Here is an 18,598-nt window from a genome sequence, read left to right as displayed (position 1 = left end):
TCTGTCAAGACTAAAACAAAACTATTTCCTCCAAATAGGACTACCTTCTATTTGAAATATCCAGTTTAAAAGTCAGTGTCTGCACAGACTTGTTCTGATCCTTCCATCTCAAAAGCTAGAAAAAGGTACATAAGAGGGCAACCAACACAAGAGTTGAAGTACCTTCCAAAAAAGAAAGGTTTGGTGAAGTGGTTAGGAGTGCGGACTTCTAATCTGGCATGCCGGGTTCGATTCTGCACTCCCCCACATGCAACCAGCTGGGTGACCTTGGGCTCGCCACGGCACTGATAAAACTGTTCTGACCGAGCAGTGATATCAGGGCTCTCTCAGCCTCACCTACCTCACAGGGTGTCTGTTGTGGGGAGAGGAATGGGAAGGCGACTGTAAGCCGCTTTGAGCCTCCTTTGGGTAGGGAAAAGCGGCATATAAGAACCAACTCTTCTTCTTCTTCTTCTTCTTCTTCTAAAGTTTTGAGGGCTTTTTAGTTCATTAAAAATAGGACATGTATAAGGAAAATGCTAGAGCTCATAAAAATACGCATTGGGTAGAGAGACAGTGGTCTTCCTGTCTGATATAAACCAGACCGAGGGAGATGGACCCTTGGTCTAACAGGAGGACTCTTATATTCTTTAGTTTCAACATACACTTGCTTTATTGCTTTGGAAAGGAAGCCAGAAAATGGAAAGGTAAAGGTAGAATAACTGAGGTAAGCTCTGCCATATAACAAGTAAAAGGCCATGGAAACTTCTCAACTAGAAAATTGAGAGGGAAAGTCCCCCTCATTAATTAGGCAGAAAATTTTCACAATTAATTGTTTTGAATTACAAATCTGTAAGAGGCAGAGACCTTCTTAGAAGAGATACTCTTTTGACACAGGAGGAGATGCTTCTTGTGAAATACTGCTTTCTGCTGTGACACTTGTATGCATAAATTAAATGCAAAGAAAGCTTTTTGCTATAGTGTTATTTCTATTTCAGTGTATGCAGATGTACCCCATTAATCATCTATTTCAATTAACATAATTAATTGTTTTAATCTAGAAAAAGACCCAATGATAAAAACTTCAAAACAGCATGAATGTACATCAAGGAACTATGATGGGTGGTTCTCTACAAAAGCTACATATGCTTTTTAATAAGGACACTTCTAATTACTGAGAGTGCCTTGAGTATGAAGTCTCAATTTCAGGCCATTTATATTTTGTCATCAAACATAAGCATAAATGAGCAATAAACATCAACTTATATAAATATAACCGTGGAACAGATTAATAAAATAGCTGTGAAATGGATGTCTTAGAAAAATTATAATTATTTAAGTGCAAGGAACTGCGCGAGATTTATTGGGAGTCCCCAAATATATAATTATGAAGTTTCCAGCTGTCCTGTGTAGAATAGTTCACTATTTTGAAGAAATTAGTGACAGAAGATATTCAAGTGAAAAACTATTGATACTGATTTTTCAAACATTGGAAATTAATTTTTCATACGTGGATTCCTCTGATATCACCTGTATTCCTGTTTCAAGTAAAGCAAGTTCCTGAAATCCCAGGCAAGACATCCTGGAAGACATCACATGTAATAAATTTTGAGTATGTGAAGGGTTTGAACAAAACATTGCTCAGAGCAATACCACACCCATAAGATTTTTAATACAAACTCCCCTGCATGCTATTAAATGTGGATCATGTAATGAAACATGACCACAAAGGTGAGTGAGACAAAAGTCAGCTCCTTCATCTGAAAGGCATCAAAAGATTTATGGCAGTGGACACAGATAATTTAATTTGTTTGGGAGAGAACCATGCCTGTCAAGGAAAAAAACCTGCAGTATATTTGGAGAAAAGTCCTGGAGGGAAGGGCATAGTTGACAGCACAGAAAAATGGAACATAATTTCAGTCAGTATTTTATGCCTTTAGCCGAGCCAGAGCCCAATACTGAAACTGAACTGGGCTGAGGATAAAGATAAGGTGGGCCACAGAAAAGTAAGATGAAAGAAGGAAACTTTTCAGCTCTAACTTTCAGCTTGAAATTTTCATTCATGATCTATTTTGACAATCACTCTCTTTCAACCTAACCTATCTCATAGGGCTGTTGTGAAGAGGGAAATGGAAGAAGGGAGAATGAAGTTGTAAGACACGTGGGTTTCCATTGAAGAGAAAAGTAGGACATACATATCAATATAAACAGAATACTGAAATCCAAATATGTTAAATTTGAATAAGGAACAACAGTTCAATGGATGCTTCTTCTAAAATTGTGTGGTATTGGGGCCTATGAATACATGCAAACAGAATGTGTTGTGGTACACTATCGCTAGTGATAAAAAAGACTCTAAAGATTTTAATTTCCTGCATATACAGTCAATGAATGACAAGAGTAGATATTGGGTAGATGGTGAAATATTTCTTATTTCTTTAGAAAGGTTGTTAAATTGGTTTCTTTTAAAGGAGAGCTGTGCATAAAGAGAATTAAAATTTCACACAGGCAGCTTAAGCAGAATCAGTTTTTTTGAGCAACAAAATATTTTTCACTATTTATTTATTTAGATTTCTATACCGTCCATTTCTTTGCAGCTCTGGGTGGTTTTTAAACTATGGTTTCATTACCTGCTGCAAAGCTAAAATAAACCCCTTCCAAAAAATGCTAAATTAAAGTGATGTGACAAGCAGAATTAGTAGCTTTTCTTTGGCTTTGCTCAGATATATGAAATTGCTCAGCACTTCTTATGTATGAAAAATTGATGTGGATGAAATATTTCAGCTTGAAAGTGTGTCATTATTGTCACAGCAAGCAATTCACTGAAAATTCTCAAAGATTTTCCCCACCCCAATATATTCCTTTCATAATTCAGGTTTGACTAAATTAATTACTTCCCAGCCTATATAAAATGATCTCCTTCAGATTAGTAGCAAAAGTGTTTGGAACTTGCTAAGACTCTGTACCTTTTCTACATCATCTCTAAACTCTTTTGAATGCAAACATATTTTTAAAGTTTTCACACAGTACACAGGAAACAGATCAAAACAGCTGTGGGAAACCTAAAACCTCATTAACTGCAGGAAGGCAGAATTTTATCCTATCCAACAGGTGTATAAAAATGTTCTAAAAAACCCTGTTTACTTTCAGAAGCCAAAGTGAGTTGTGAAATCATATTTTGGATTTATTAGATTTATATTCCACTAGAGGCAAAGCCCATTGCCTCCAGGGAAACAATGGGGACAAGGATGCACACCTGCACTGTGACCTTTCTGGGGGCTGGTACATGGCAAAAGTTCCTGCCCATCCCTAGACTCTTGAGGCCCCACCTCTGAACATCAAGGAACATTCATGACACAGGGGTAACGAACCTCCAGGTACAGCCAGGAAATCTCCTAGAATTGGAGGTCATCTGAAGGTAACAGAGATCAGCTCTCCAGGGAAAAATGTCTGTTTTGGATGAGAGACTCTACAATGAGAACTCATCTTCTGGCTCCTGGAGATGAAAGGGCTTGCTTGGGGCGGGAGAACTCTTTGGCACAGTGCTCCAGAAATGTTGCAGGATGCCAATCTCCAGTTGGGACCTGGGGATTTGCTGGAAGGGTAAGTCATTTCCAGGCAACAGAGATCAGTTCCCCTGGAGAAAGAGAGGGGGAACTCTCTAGCTTTCGATATTATGGGGATGCAGGGATGCCAGGCTCCAGGTGGGAAACAAAGAGAAATGCTGTGTGGCATAAATTGCTAATAAGAATAAATATCAAATAATCCATAAACCTCTCACAGTTTCTTCCTTCAATGAAAATATTTCCTTGAGAGCAAAAGAAAACCTTTCAGTCTGTACGTTCTTCAGTTCAGTTCAATATCAAACTAAATCAAAAACAGTTGCATTTTACAATCAAACATAAAAATATTGGCTGGCAAATAACTTACAGAGGGTTTCTCACTCAGTTCTGCCTCTGTCAACTTTTCTCAACTGTTTTTCCATTGAGAAACCCCTGAAATATTATTCAGGCTTTGAGAAACCCCAGAAGTCAGCTATCCAGGTCCCAGCTGGAGGCTGACATCCCTGCCACTGTTCAGGGTGTAACAAGGAGAACCCCCAGAATGAGAGCTCCTCTCCAGACTACAGAGATCATATCCCTGGAGGAAAGAGCTGCTTGGGATGAGGATGGAGGGCTGTGTAGTACACCTTTATATACACACACATACAATCCCTAGCACAACATTTGTCTTTTTTATTGCAGTTGCACACTGAATCAAAATCTTCAGTGAGTTATCTATCTTAGATCTTTGTCCTGTTCAGTTACCACCACTTTAGACACCATCAACATATATGTATAGTTAAGATTTTTTGCTCCAATATGCTTTACTTTGCATCTGCCCATGTTGGACTTCATTTGCAACACTGGCACTCACTCACTCAGGCTTGAAAGATCCTTCTGGAGCTCCTCATGGTCTTTCCTGTTTTCACCACCCTAAACAACTTAGTGTCATCTGTAAACTTAGCCAATTCTTACTTCCAATTCCAAATCATTAATGAACAAATTAAAAAGCACCAGACCTAGTACCGAACCATGTGGTACCCCATTGTTTATCCCCTTCCAATGTTAAAAATTCCCATTTATACTCACTCTCTATTTCCAGTTAATTACATGTTTTTAATCCATAAGAGGACTTGTTATTCCGTAACTTCTTAGGAGCCTTTGATGAGGAATTTTATCAAAAGCTTTCTGGAAGTCCACATGTTTATTCCCCTGGTGATTTTTCAGTTTTTATAGGACCTCCTCTCTTAGTCACCCCAACCCAATTTAGATCTTTCAATACCCCCTTCTGAAATCAACACCCATAGAAAAGGAAAGGAACAAAAGGCCACATAGCTGAACTAGCAGCTTTGAGGCTTTTTGATTTTTTAATTATTATTGGTCTATGCATTTTTGTAATATGCTCCCCATAGTTCTTCTTTGCCTGTTTGATTACCGAATTACATTTTATTTGCTAAAGCCTATGCTCTTTTTTATTTACCTTACTTGGGCTGCCCTGACACTGCTTAAAGGAATCCTTCTTACCTTTTACTTTCCATTATTTTGTTCATTAACAAAGCAGGCCTTTAAAAAAAACACCTACATGTACCTTTCCTAATTTGTGGTAGACATTTTATCTGAACTTCTAGGATTGTCATTTAAAATTGTCTCCAGGCTTGCAAAAGGTATTTGACCTTCCTTACCTTTCCTTTCCTAAGAGCCTCTTGTGGCGTAGAGTGGTAAGGCAGCAGACATGCATTCTGAAAGCTCTGCCCATGAGGCTGGGAGTTCAATCCCAGCAGCCAGCTCAAGGTTGACTCAGCCTTCCATCCTTCCGAGGTCGGTAAAATGAGTACCTAGCTTGCTTAGGGGGTAAACGGTAACGACTGGGGAAGGCACTGGCAAACCACCCCGTATTGACTCTGCCATGAAAATGCTCAAGGGCATCACCCCAAGGGTCAGACATGGCCCGGTGCTTGCACAGGGGATACCTTTACCTCTTCACAAGCCCCCCTCATTTGAGAGAAGTGACCTCTTTGAAAGTCGCTGAAGTGTCATTCCCCGATCCCACACCCACAGGAAGAATCAAATACAGCCATTTTTCACAAAGGCAAGGCAAACTAGGAAATGTGTTTCCAGTGACCAAAAGAAAATCTTATATTTATGTGGAGCATATGGACCCACAGAGAAGAAAAAGGAACAAAAGGACACATAGTTGAACTCTCAGCTGTGAGGCAGGAGCATCTTCGACCAGCCACCACAGGTCAAACTGCGTAATTCAGCTGAAGTTTGGCTCAAGCTGACAGACAGTAAACTGCAGAATTGTGCTTCTAGACAGAACAGCTCAAGGTGACCAAGGCCAAAATTTCATTTAAAAGTACACTATATATATAAATGGTGTATACTGTATACTGTGTATATGTGTGTGTGTGTGTATATATATATATATATATGTATATATGTGTGTGTGTATATACACACACACACACACATATATGTATATATACAGTATACAGTATGCACTATTTATATATAGTGTACTTTTTATTAAAAGGTGGTTTTACCTGTAATAAATGTCTTCCTTACAGTAGTGGCTGCATTGAGAATATCTGATTTAACAACATACACAGGCAGGGTGCATCTCATTTTCCCTTGCATCTTCTTCCCTATTTTTGTCCCTTTTTCTCTGTCCCTTTTTCTGGCAGCCCCCATATACTCTCTCCTTTTCCCACTTCCTTCTTCCTACCTATCAGCTAGGGTTGCCAGTGCTGAATTACACAAGCCCTGGAGATCTAAAAGTAGTGCAAGGGTAAGAAGAGTTTAGTAAGGGGAGGAAGCTCAGTAGAGATGTAGTGACACAGAGTTTCCTTTCCAAAACTGCCCATTTCACCATTTAAGTTTGGAGATCAGTTGTAATTCTGGGAGAACTCCAGGCCCCAGATGAAGGTTGGTAACCCAGTTGTGCAGTAGTTACCATCAGCACAGAACCTTGCTCAATTATGTGGTGACCTCTTGGTCCAGTTACTACTCCTGGGTTGGACCAAGTTGCATGGTGGCTGCTGGGCCAGACTAGACCCAACTGATTGGTGGTTGCAGCTGCGCCAAGGTGAGCTAGCTTGTGTCAAACCAGGTCAAAATAGTCATGGATGCAGCAAGTCTGGGCCCAGTTGGCAGTGGTCACTGCTGGGCTGGCCCAATTGTTGTGGATAGTCTATGGTGGTCATACCTGGGCCTGCAGCTAGTTAGTCTTCCTCCAACAAGGGAGAGAGACAGGACAGTTACCAGAGCTGTTTTACCCTTCAATTTGCCACTGTCTTTCCATCACTTTACTTTACCAAAAGCAAAGGCTGAGCAATATTATTGTAGGTGCCTAGCAACATCTAAAATGAATACTGAGAGCTCAGTGGACATCCTTTTCTCAAGGCCACAGATGTTTCTGTTAGTTTGAGTAATTTAAATTCCACAATAAATATATTCAGATTTCTCTGCAAGCTGACTTCCATCAGATTTCTGGAGGAATCCCTCCACCTGTCCCAAGCTCCATTTTGTATATTAATTCACACTCTATAGTCTGTTTTGGAATTAGATATATGGAAAGAGGGGTCAGCCATCTCACTGACTTCTCTTTACTTAATTCCCTTTCACACCATCACTTCTCTCTCTCTCTCTCTCTGTCTCCCCCTTCCCACATTCCTCTTCTTACTTTACATCATTCTACTTTTTCTCTTTCTCCCCCCCTGTACCTACTGTGATTTTTGTCTCTCTCTCTTCCACTTTCTCCTTCTCAATACCACCCCATGCCAACGAACTCCATCACCCTTCCTTCCTTCCTTCCTTCCTTCCTTCCTTCCTTCCTTCCTTCCTTCCTTCCTTCCTTCCTTCCTTCCTTCCTTCCTGCCTGCCTGCCTGCCTGCCTGCCTGCCTGCCTGCCTGCCTGCCTGCCCTTCAGTGACTGGATCCTCCCTGACTCAAGCCATGAGGGGGGAATTTCTCTCATGGATCAATTTCTCTTTCCACACATTTTCTGTAGCAACATTGCAGAATTGACTATCAGTCATATAGATATCATGTATTGTTAGAGATTTTCAATTTTGCATATTTCTCCCACCTCAAAAAACCTTCAGATCACAATCCCTAATAGATTTAGTCTAATATAAATCTATTTGGGTGATTTGGGCCCTTTAAATGGCTCCAAGTCATTCCAATCCAGTGCTTCTTTTTACTTCTCTGCCTTTGGAAGGAGGAGAAGTGAAAGGGAGCCCTGCAGTGGCTGCCAGTCACTTAAATTGAACAGCCTGGCTGACAGGTTGATCAGCTGTTCTGTTTAAATGTCCATCAGCTATTTAAATCCTCCCTCTCACTCCCTTCCCCCAAGAGGAGAGAAGCTAAACGGACAGCTGGGGAGTTAGGGCAGGCAAAGGAGGCCATTGAATAGAAGTAGAGTGACCAACTTATGCTCCCTGGAACTTTCTAAAACAGTACAGCATATGTTATTCTTTGGTAAAATAGAAGTACTTTAACTATTAAAAGGAAAAAATAGAAGATACTAGTTTATTTAGGCGAACAAACCGGTCAGTCCTAGACGAGATCAGCTCTGACTGCTCTTTAGAAGGCCAGATCCTGAAGATGAAACTCAAATAATTTGGCTACCTCATGAGAAGGAAGGACTCCCTAGAGAAGAGCCTAATGCTGGGAGCGATCGAGGGCAAAAGAAGAAGGGGACGACAGAGAATGAGGTGGCTGGATGGAGTCATTGAAGCAGTAGGTGCAAACTTAAATGGACTCCGGGGAATGGTGGAGGGCAGGAAGGCATGGAGGATCATTGTCCGTGGGGTCGCAATGGGTCGGACACGACTTCGCACCTAACAACAACAAGTTTATTCAATCCCTGAAGGCAATATTTAAAGACAATATTTTTAAAACTTTCACTTCTTCCCACAATTCCTCATAGCCCATCCAGTTTATAAAATGTATTACTGACTCAATTGAGTTAGAACAAATCTCCAGCAATTGTCCATTCCTGATAGTATAAAAACAGGCTAGAGGATGCTGCAAATAACTAGATTAGTTGCCACAAAATGCAGTCTCAGTTCCTAAATGGCCACAGAAAATTTGTCAGTTTTGCTGGTGGAAAACTTGTAGAGATGGGGCCAACATATAAACACTATTAAAAGATCACCAGTATTAGCCAAATACAATCCTTCCCCTGAGTCATTATATGTGTGTGTGTGTGTGTTTGTATTCTCAGTAGAAAACAAAATATTTTCACAAGATTGCTTTCTATAAACAGGCAGCTTGACAAAGTTTTATGAAAACATCCATTCCATTGTTTGGATTTTCAGTAAAAAAACAACAACTTCCAAAGGGCAATAGACATTAATTAGCAGACATTAATTAGACAGCTTCCATCAGAGGAAGGACGAGAAGCAGCCAAGGACTATCCTTAGCAGCCAAGGACTTTGCTTAATTCTAGTTCCTGCTAAAGCTTCCCTCTTTCCAAACTGTTATTAATGAGGCAATGAGAGGAAAGACAAAAACAACTTAGCCAAGAATTTCTTTCCCAACTAATATTTGTATTGGATTCTGATTGTCATTTGTATAATTTTTGATACCCATTTTATGCCAAATATTGGTGTCTGAGCCCTTAGTGCAATGAATAGAATATCTCCCTGCCTAAGCAAATATAATTATTACATTAACAGTCATCAAAGTAACTTCCAAGTAGATGGCCAATTTCAATATTTCACAAAGAGAGCCCCAGTGCCAAGGTACAGATCAGATCCATTCTTAAAGTTCAACAAAAGAATATGTTCAGCCTGGTTTAAATATTTTCCTGAGAATCAGATTGTCGAAAATTATGTGGAAACATCATCAACAACAGACTGATTCTGGGAGTATGGGGCTGGCCATGGAAGACAGGCAGTGGAAGCAGTGGCAGCTGAGCAAAGCCCCAGACATCTTGGCAGGGAAGGGTCCTCCACGCCATCTAGTCCAACCCCTGCTCAATGCAGGATCAGCTTAAATCATCCAGGATCAGTACACATCCAGCCGTAGCCGCATGTAGGCCCTCACACTCCACTGCCACTGTTCCTCTTCTTTGGTGGCTGGCCCTGGGCTGCAGCTGTGCTGAGGCCTGCACCCTCCACTGCCACCACTTCTCTTCTTTGGCAGCTAGCCCCAGGCTGTACCAAGGCCCACACACTCTGCCTCCACCTCTGCCGCCTATTTATTAGCACATTTCGTTGGTCAGGACAAAAGGAAGTCACATCCATTATAATTTCTATTTGAGGGGGTGCACCAACAGATCTTTCCACATAACAAATTCATATGTGATTCAAGCTCAACTAACTGAATTACGGATACTCATTTCCGTGTATGATTATCACAAGGTTATCCTGTTCTTGTTGTATACCTGCTCAAAACAATTTGCCCTGGATGTTTCCACTAATTTATTCTAAGAAATTTTCTATAGTACTTGAACAACATTATCCGAATAAGCAATTTGACTGGCAGCTTCTGATTGGAAACATGCTGTTGGAGTCCCCACTGAGATTCAAGCAGCAATTTCTAAAAATATTTTTACAGAACTTCATATAGTTATGGTCTGCTGGGTTGATAAATATATGGAACAGATATTTAAAAAAAAGGCTTTCCCTGCTCCCTTCATTGATGAAATCTATGACTGAGGCTTATTTTAGCAGAATGCAACAAAAAAGGATTACCTGTATAAAATATGGAGATTTGGTGTCAAAAAATAGGAGAATTAAAGGACTTGTAAAGACTAAAGAGAGAGGGAGTAGAAATGCAGTGATTAGAATATAATCAATTACTCTCCAGGTTTAAATCAGAGTTTACTAAACAAGCAGAAACGAGTTCCTCCGCTTTCAGAATTTCTGTTCCAAGAAAAACTATATCTGCAAGGTCAAATATATAAATTGCTCTTGAAATATTATACAGAAATTGAACAGGTTGACATTTATGATTAAACTAGGGGCAAAGCCCGTTGTATCCAGGAATACAATGGGCGCTAGAGCTTGGCGGTGGGAAGAGGAAGGGGAGGAGTTCAGTTTGCGAGGGGATGGGGTTGAATGTGTGTGTTGTGTAGGAGGTTGTGGTAGTGTGGTGACAAATGAGGGCATGGGTGTGGAGAGATGGGTGTCAAGAAACTGTGGATTGGAATGTTCATTTAGTATGGGAGAGGACTGACCTTTGGGAATTATGGCAGAGTGGTTACAGATGAGCTTTCCAGAGCCATGTCTTCAGATATGTGAAAGGAAAATCAGACTGGACACTCTTCTTAAGGGGAGATTACATGGCAACCAATTCCTCCCAGTTCTGCGACATTTCCTTTAGTGAATTAGGCCACAGACATTGAAATGTCCCCCTGCCCTAATACACATGGGGTAGTCACAGTACACAGATGTCTACCCTGCTCCTTCTGTCTCCATTTTTTCACTGTTGATAAAATGTTATGTGTCCACATGCTTTTTCATGGTTGCTCCTTAGAAGAAGAACTGGTTTTTTTTAATACCCTGTTGTTTACTACTCAAAGGAGTCTCAAAGTGGTTTACAAACACCTTTTCCATTTATCTCCCCTCAATAGACGACCTGTGAGGGATGTGGGGCTGTGAGAGGTCTGAAAGAACTGGGAATGGGATGCAGTGACCCATCAGGCCTCAGGTGTCTCAAAGCAGCTTCCAATCATCTTCCCTTCCTCTCCCCATAGCAGACTCCCCATGACGGAGGTAGGGTAGAGAGCCTCACATTGAAGCTGGCAGCCTGGTCTCTCTGCGCACAGCAGTCTTGACCATAGTACGATTTTGTATACTGTTTTTTATTTGCCAGGCCAAGGTTGCAAAAAGTCACTTCAGTTCCCATGTCTCTCCAGCCATTTACTTGTTCACTATTTATAATTTCAGGCTGTAAATATTCTTTCTTTAGATCTTCCTGCACTTTCCAGACTCACAGGACTGATGCTGGTTTGTCTGTCTGTTTGTGCCCCAGAATACAAACAGTTGCTGGTAAGGCCTGGCCATAGCCCATAGCCCAGGATGGACACAACTCCCCCCCCCCCACAATTGCAGTTTGCAAGCCTCTAACATACTATCTAGATCAGGGGTCGTCAACCTGTGGTCCTCCAGATGTTCATGAACTACAATTCCCATGAGCCCCTGCCAACAAATGCTGGCAAGGGCTCGTGGGATTTGTAGTCCATGAACATCTGGAGGACCACAGGTTGACTACCCCTGATATAGATCACGGCTCATCTCTAGATTATAATGATCAGCTCTGCAGGCAAAAATGGCTACTTTGGATGCCAGACTCTGAGGCATGGTATGATTTTGAAGTCCCACCACCAAACCTCCAGGAATATTTCTAACCCAGGGGTAGCCAGGCTCCAGGTGGGGCCTGGAGAGCTCCTGGAATTACAGCTCATCTTCAGAGTATAAAGATCAGCTCCTCAGGCAAAAAGGGCTACTTTGGACAGGGTTGTGGTCGAGAAGAAACATTTAAGGCCTCCCACACAGGTTGTTGTTTAATTGAAAGACTTGAGGCCTACTGCACAGGGTTGTTGTGCAGATGAAACAGGAGACAAAAGAACCTCTGCAAGAACATTCAGGTTTGTCTGCAGAATAACACTGTGCAGTAGGCTTCAAATCTGCAGAGAGTTGTAAAGAAGAAATTCACATGACTTGGCTGTGTCTAACCCCTGAGCAGAGAAGGGGCTTTTCTGTGGCCTCCCTCTCAGCCAGCTGTTTGGCTGAAGGGAAAGCTCCCCCGATCAAAAGGAATGCCCACACTCATGCCCTCAGACTCCCCTGCATTGCTATTGGAAACGTCTCTCTTCCCTCAGTCAGAGGCTGTCAGAGGCTCCTTCCCAGCAGGCCTGAAGGGAGGGGGAGGGAGAGCACTCACCAGCCTCTTGCCAGCTCTGAGGCAAGTTACAGTTGGATGTGACAGTTAGGAGAGCCTTGGGGCGAAAAGGGCTGGCACAGCCTGTGCAAGCCTCTTTTCTCATCACCCTTGGCTGTCCTAATGACCTCCTGTTGCTACGGTGGTCAGGGGCTGACTGGCAGTGATGTTTCCAGATTGCCCCTGTCTGGGCCGGGTGGTCAGGCCTGTCAGAACTTTGGCCCAATGATTGGGCCAACAGCCCACTTAGCCCCTAGGCTCTGTGGGTGGGGGGGGGTCGGGAGGCGTTTTGCGCCTCCCGACTAGCCAGAACTCTGTCCTGTCCTGGTGAGGGCCCAATTGGAAGGCGCTTCGCGCTTTCCGATTGGGCCCTCACCCGACTGGCTAGAACTGTGGCCTGTCCTGGTGAGGGCCCAATTGGAAGGCACTTTGCGCCTCCCGATTGGGCCCTCACCCGGACTGGCCCTGCCCACTCTCTGCCTCCCAGGCCCTTAACCAGATATGAAAGCACTCACCAAGCGGTTACAGATGGATGCAGAACTTTGAGATTAATATCACAATAGAAGACTGGGAACACATATGGACCAAAATCCCTGAACTGACGAATAGTCAAATTTTAAGAGAAAACTGGTATAAGATCAACAAAGATTTATTCAAGATGTCGTCTAAAGTTGTCACTTGATTCTGATTTTGCTTTGTTGTGCTGCTTCAGACCAACATGGCTACCCATTTGAATCTATCCTGGTACAAGACATTTTCAGATGGTATAGCACACCTAAAACAATAGCAAAGATGGCTAATGGGTATAATAACGTTTGTTGGAAATGCAATGTTAAAGTGCGTTCAGTTTTTCATATGTGGTGGTGATGAGGGAAATTGAGAAAATTTTGGGCAAAAGTCCATCGGATTATACAAAAAATGTTTAATGTCAAATTTCCTTTGAAACCAGAATACATGTTGTTAAGATTATATCCTGATAAATTACTACCACAAGTGAAACATCTCTTTTGTTATGCAACAACAGCAGCAAGGCTGGTGTTGGCTAAAAGCTGAAGTCACCAGAAACCCCAACACCAACGGTGTGGCTTAACAAACTGGCTGTGCTAGCCAAAATGGCGAAACTTACAAGCACTGTTAACAAAAAATTTCTGAAAGAACATCAGGAACAGTGACATTTTTTCACAGACTACCTTGCCAACTGAAAGGAAAAGCAAGACTGCGGGAGTGTGGGGAAGGGAGACAGTATGTAACATGGATTTCTTTCTATCTCTTGTCTATACAAAATAAAAAAGATTAATAAAAACTGCTTTGTATGTTCATAGGGGAAGCACTTTTGCTACAACTGTAGGAAAAACTGTAGGAAAAAGATTTTTAACTTTGCTGTAGCAACTGACAATCGGAGAACCTTCTCGGCATTAACTGAAATTAGGAACCTGCTCACTTATCAGCAGTGCATTCCCTAACACAGCTATATCCTTCAAAGGCTGTTGACTTCAGTGAACATTAAAGAGTCTAATTTTTTAAGGATTGCACTGCTGATCACTTAGAAGCCATGTGACAAGTACAATGGTGATGGAAACCATAATGTCAATCTTAGCATGATTTACAATAAGCTGATCTCTTCTGTAATTCCAAATCCCACACCTAATTTTTCAGTTTATAACAGCAATCACGCGTCATACCATATATTCAGTATATCTAGCTGCTTTGTGGGGAGGGGAGCAGGACCCTGGTGGATGGCACCATCCCATTTGAGTTTAATCTACTGTGTGTGTATAAACACAGATGCAAAATGTACTTGGGTATCAATAGACTGTCTTCAGGGTCTTCTTCCATAATCCTAGTACATCACAACACACTTTAAAATGTGTACGCCTAAAAAGAGCAATCATTCCAAACTGCTGAGAGCCAGCATGGACAAAAATTCCATTCCTTCCCTTCCCATATGGCCAATGACATTTAATACATCTACACAAATATATGTGTATGTAATGTATGTAATGTTATATTTATACATAAATATATGTGTGGACCAATATGGGCCATCTAATTACACCTAATTAAGTAGTCAGTACTTTAAAAAATTCATGTCACAATAAATCTTCAGTAACTAAATCAATAAGAAACCAATTTCAGTTTACTTTTGTACCATTACTGAGCACAAAAGCAGGAGCAAACTTATTCTGTAGTGTGCTAGATGACAAGAACTGGGATCATTGGGATTGATTTTGCTGACATTTTTTATTTAAAAGATTCTGCCATTTCTCATACAAAGCTTAATATCTACAGTAGATAAGTAGCCTTTACAGAGGCTACTTTAGATGACAATAACAATCCACTGTTTGAACAGTGTTTAAAATATATTTAAATCTAATGGGGGGAGAAAGAGAAGGAGTTTGAACATTTGTCCCACACCTGGAACCACTGAAACAGATTAGCGTTCCATTCCCATGCATGTAAGGGAAAGAAAATACCCTTTTATTACTTTGATAAATCAATATTAACTCCCCCTTCTCTTCAGAAAATTAACAAGGTTTATGTGAGATCTATCTCAAATATATGTTCTCAAAATAACATTAGCCACAGACATGCACAACCAGAAAGTATCTATATATCAGTTATAATAATTTTTATTGGTGATGTCCTTTCCCCCAATATGTCAGACATTTTGTTTGTTTAATGGTAAAAATATTATGATGCCTTCTCCAGTCAGTGGTAGAGTATTTATTTCAAGATAGCAATTAGCATCCAAACCAATGTGTCACACTTAATTTGAAGCAATGCATGCACTGACAGATAGACCCTTAGACATGACATTTGTTTGATGTTGCCAGTAGCAGCCTCAGTTTATCACTTGTCATTTAAAACCTCTCATGCCAATGATGTTAAGTTTTTAAGGATTTTAAGTTATGGCAGTTATAGATTTTTTTTAAAAATCAAAGGGAAAATAAACTGGAGTTAAGAATTCTACAGTTCAGATCAATAAAACACTGTTTTTATAACTGGATGTGCCATAGTTAAATCCCAGTGGTCTGAAAGAAAGAGGTTAGTGTTCTAAGCACTTTCTTTCCCAACAGAATAAATTTTTATTACAGCAATAACCCACTACAGCATGAGCATAGGTAGGACGTTAAAGTTTGCTCTGAGTATGTTTTGAAACAAGAAGCTCGAGGCAAACTGATTAATCAAAAGAACCAAACCACTACTCATTGATTTACACGGAAGAACTTATTTCTCTGATTTATATGACTGTCCAACATTCATATTTAGCATTTGCCCCACCCTTTAGAAATAGATAATATTTGCATGCAATTCATAAAGAAACTACAAGAAAACTAGGAGGAATAACAAAATATATAACTTTATTTCTTATGTTGATAAAGGAAGAAAAATTAATTGAGTTCCTTGAGTCTTACACTGTATATCTGCTGGTTGCTGTGGCCTGCCTTATATCAGCTCCCTCCAGGCCTCTGGTGACTTTGAGGAAGTAAAGGAATAGCCTAGCTTGAGAATGAGAAACACCTTTCTCAGACTGAGGAGGTAGCCCACAGTTTTAAACAGATGAGATAGTGTTATGCTCTGAATTCAAGCTGGTGGTTGCATTACCACTCTCTGGGACAAATGCCATGATTAAAATGCAAAAGTCAAACTGGTGTTTCCCTCTGTCATGATGCTGATACTGGTAGGAATAAAATCCTTGGGCCTCACCATTCTGAGCATTCTATTACCAAAATGTATTTGCTTTGCAAGAGCTTGCTTTTTTGGCAAGACTTCTATGTTGTAAAGGAAGCCTTTGTCAGACATTCCCAGAAATGGGTTGGAGCCCAGGGCTGCAGCACCCTTCAGTGTTACTTTTTCTTTACCTTATTTATGGAAATGAGGTGATTTCTAGCTCTCCTTTTACCCTCTTTCTCTCTTAAGTCATCCACCTATCCCTGAGCATCATGGAAACTATTAGGTCAGCTCAAAAAAGGGCATAGAGGAGGGCTGACTCTGGACTAACCCAATGCTCTCTCTTCAGGAATGGGCCCCTGGTGAACGAAGGTTGGATGTTCTACTCCCTTGATGTTTCAAGAGGCTTCTTTGCCTGCCTGCATATGCCCCAGTTGCTGCTGAATCCCTCTTCTGGTTGCCTGCCTGAACCCCAGGGGATTCAGCCAGTCAGCTGCTTCCTCCTCTACAAATGAAGAAATGAAAAAATCAGGTCCTGCACTGGTGAAATGTCTGCCTTAGCTGATGTGTCAAGAAGAAGATCCAGTGAAAAAAGGCTTCAGGAAGCAAGAATGCTTCCCAGCAGGCTGCACATTCTGGCAAGAGACCAATGTTTCAGTCACCATCAGCTTCTCCTGAACCATCAGAGCACAGAAGATGGAGATAGCATTTGACAGCTTGAGAGAGATGAAGAAGCACCTGTTTAACATTAACAGCAACCAGCTAATTCCTGGACGAGAGTCATTACAAACAGGAAGCAGTAAGAAGCAACACCTGGACTTCAGGTAATGCATTAGCAAATGGGACGGATAAAAAGAACAAGCTGAACAAGTCCTCTGCCCTGGCCTCCAAGCTTTGGACCCTAGACTCCTGACCTTTGACTTGAACCATTGGCTGGAGACCCTTGATGGAGTAAAGTGCCAGGCTCAGCCCTGAACACAATACCTTCCTTCATTTTGAGTCAGTCACTAGGCCTGCCAAAGTCTGAGGCTGCTGTTGGTGTGAAGCCAGGCATACTCCTCCCTCAGCAGTACCTAGTCAAATATTTCCCTACTCAATTCTATTTTGTAGCAGGTCTGTTTCCCCACACTCAGTCTTCTTTCTGTTTTATGGCTTCTTTCATATTACTATTTAACCATATACACTTTCTATTCTATAGTGTACATTTCATCTTAGCCTTAATTTACCTTTTGTGTTAATAGAGCCCAAAACTATAATCATTATACAGTGTGATTTTTGGTACAACAGTTCACTCCTACTGCTCTTCCCATCATCCCCATATTTCATGGGTTTTTATGGGCTCTCTTTTCCATCTACTTTCAATCATCTGTTTCTAGATTTCAGATCAGACTTATCACTAATGGCCAAACATTTTTGTTCATTAACTTTGAGGAATAGTCAAATAGATTTTCAGTCTTTTAATTTAGAGATGCTGATTCCAACCAAGATAGAAAATGCTTGTTGAAAGGGTAGAATCATTAAATGTTCATGACATGCACATATTACTATATTTTGTCAGCACTCATTATAGCTTAATGCCACGTATCATGAAATTAACATATGCACAAAAAAGGTCAGAATTCAAAATAAGCAGCACAATCTATTGAGGATTCTGCAGAGTATTAATGGTTTATCTTGTCTCCAGAAGATATGCCGTAAACATAGTAACATACATGAAAAGAGAAGAATAATACTTACTGAACAACTGCAGGATCAGTGGAAAACAAAAGTAACTGTTCATATAATTAAGCCTATCGTTATAATTCATTAATAAAAATGCACATAGGGCAGCACTGAAGTTCTTATAATTGTGCTAAATTACTCCAGGGAATGAATTACTACATAACTGGCATGCCTCTTTTTGGATAAGTCCATTTTGCTGTAAGTTTAATGCAGCATAATATCACTTGCAAAATGTCTATTTTACCAAGTAACCAAAAATTCAGTTTTAAGCAACTGTAGTTAGAATCATTGTAGGGTGTCTAAATATTTGTATGGTTTGGACTGAATTATCTTTATCTATTATATTATATAAACATCTACTATACCTTATCCCACCTTTGGTCCTTGGATACCTGGAAGAAAGGCAGGTGTATGAATATTCTGTAATAAGTAAACAAACACTGGGATCAATCCTATGTAGATCTTCTCAGAAGCAAACCCCATGTTATTCAATGGGATTTACTCATAGGAAAATGCAGCCACAGTCACTAACATCCAGCCCAATTAAGAAAGCACCATGAGAGAATCAAGTGAGCTTTGAAGGTGAAAGGAGAATTCAGTTTGCACACAGCTACCATGCCCTTGGTAGGAAATGATGGATGGTGAACACTGACAGATGCAGTACACAGTCTCATATATCTGTTCACTTGTTTGTAGGTCAAAAGAATTAAACTTCATTGTATCAGAGGTATGGTTACACCTACGGAAGCTTTCAGAGTTGCTATAGTATGCAACTTCTGTCTGCAGGGGGT

At 40.8% G+C, this 18,598-nt stretch overlaps 1 protein-coding gene across 10 annotated transcripts in view; it reads right to left on the bottom strand.

Moving 5' to 3' along the window:
- Window positions 1-18,598, bottom strand: part of EPHA6 (EPH receptor A6) — a 537,720-nt gene that overhangs the window by 221,791 nt on the left and 297,331 nt on the right. Inside the window, exon 2 of one of the 10 annotated variants that reach the window (XM_077342227.1) lies at window positions 18,173-18,199. The exons of the other annotated variants lie outside the window; for them this stretch is intronic. The gene's annotated coding sequence lies outside the window, so the exon portion shown is untranslated. The remainder of the gene's footprint in view (window positions 1-18,172; window positions 18,200-18,598) is intronic. 10 annotated transcript variants of the gene reach the window in all.

Source organism: Paroedura picta, chromosome 6, assembly GCF_049243985.1.
Source record: "Paroedura picta isolate Pp20150507F chromosome 6, Ppicta_v3.0, whole genome shotgun sequence".
Taxonomy (NCBI): Eukaryota; Metazoa; Chordata; class Lepidosauria; order Squamata; family Gekkonidae; genus Paroedura; species Paroedura picta.
This window is presented reverse-complemented; position numbering and strand designations above follow the sequence as displayed.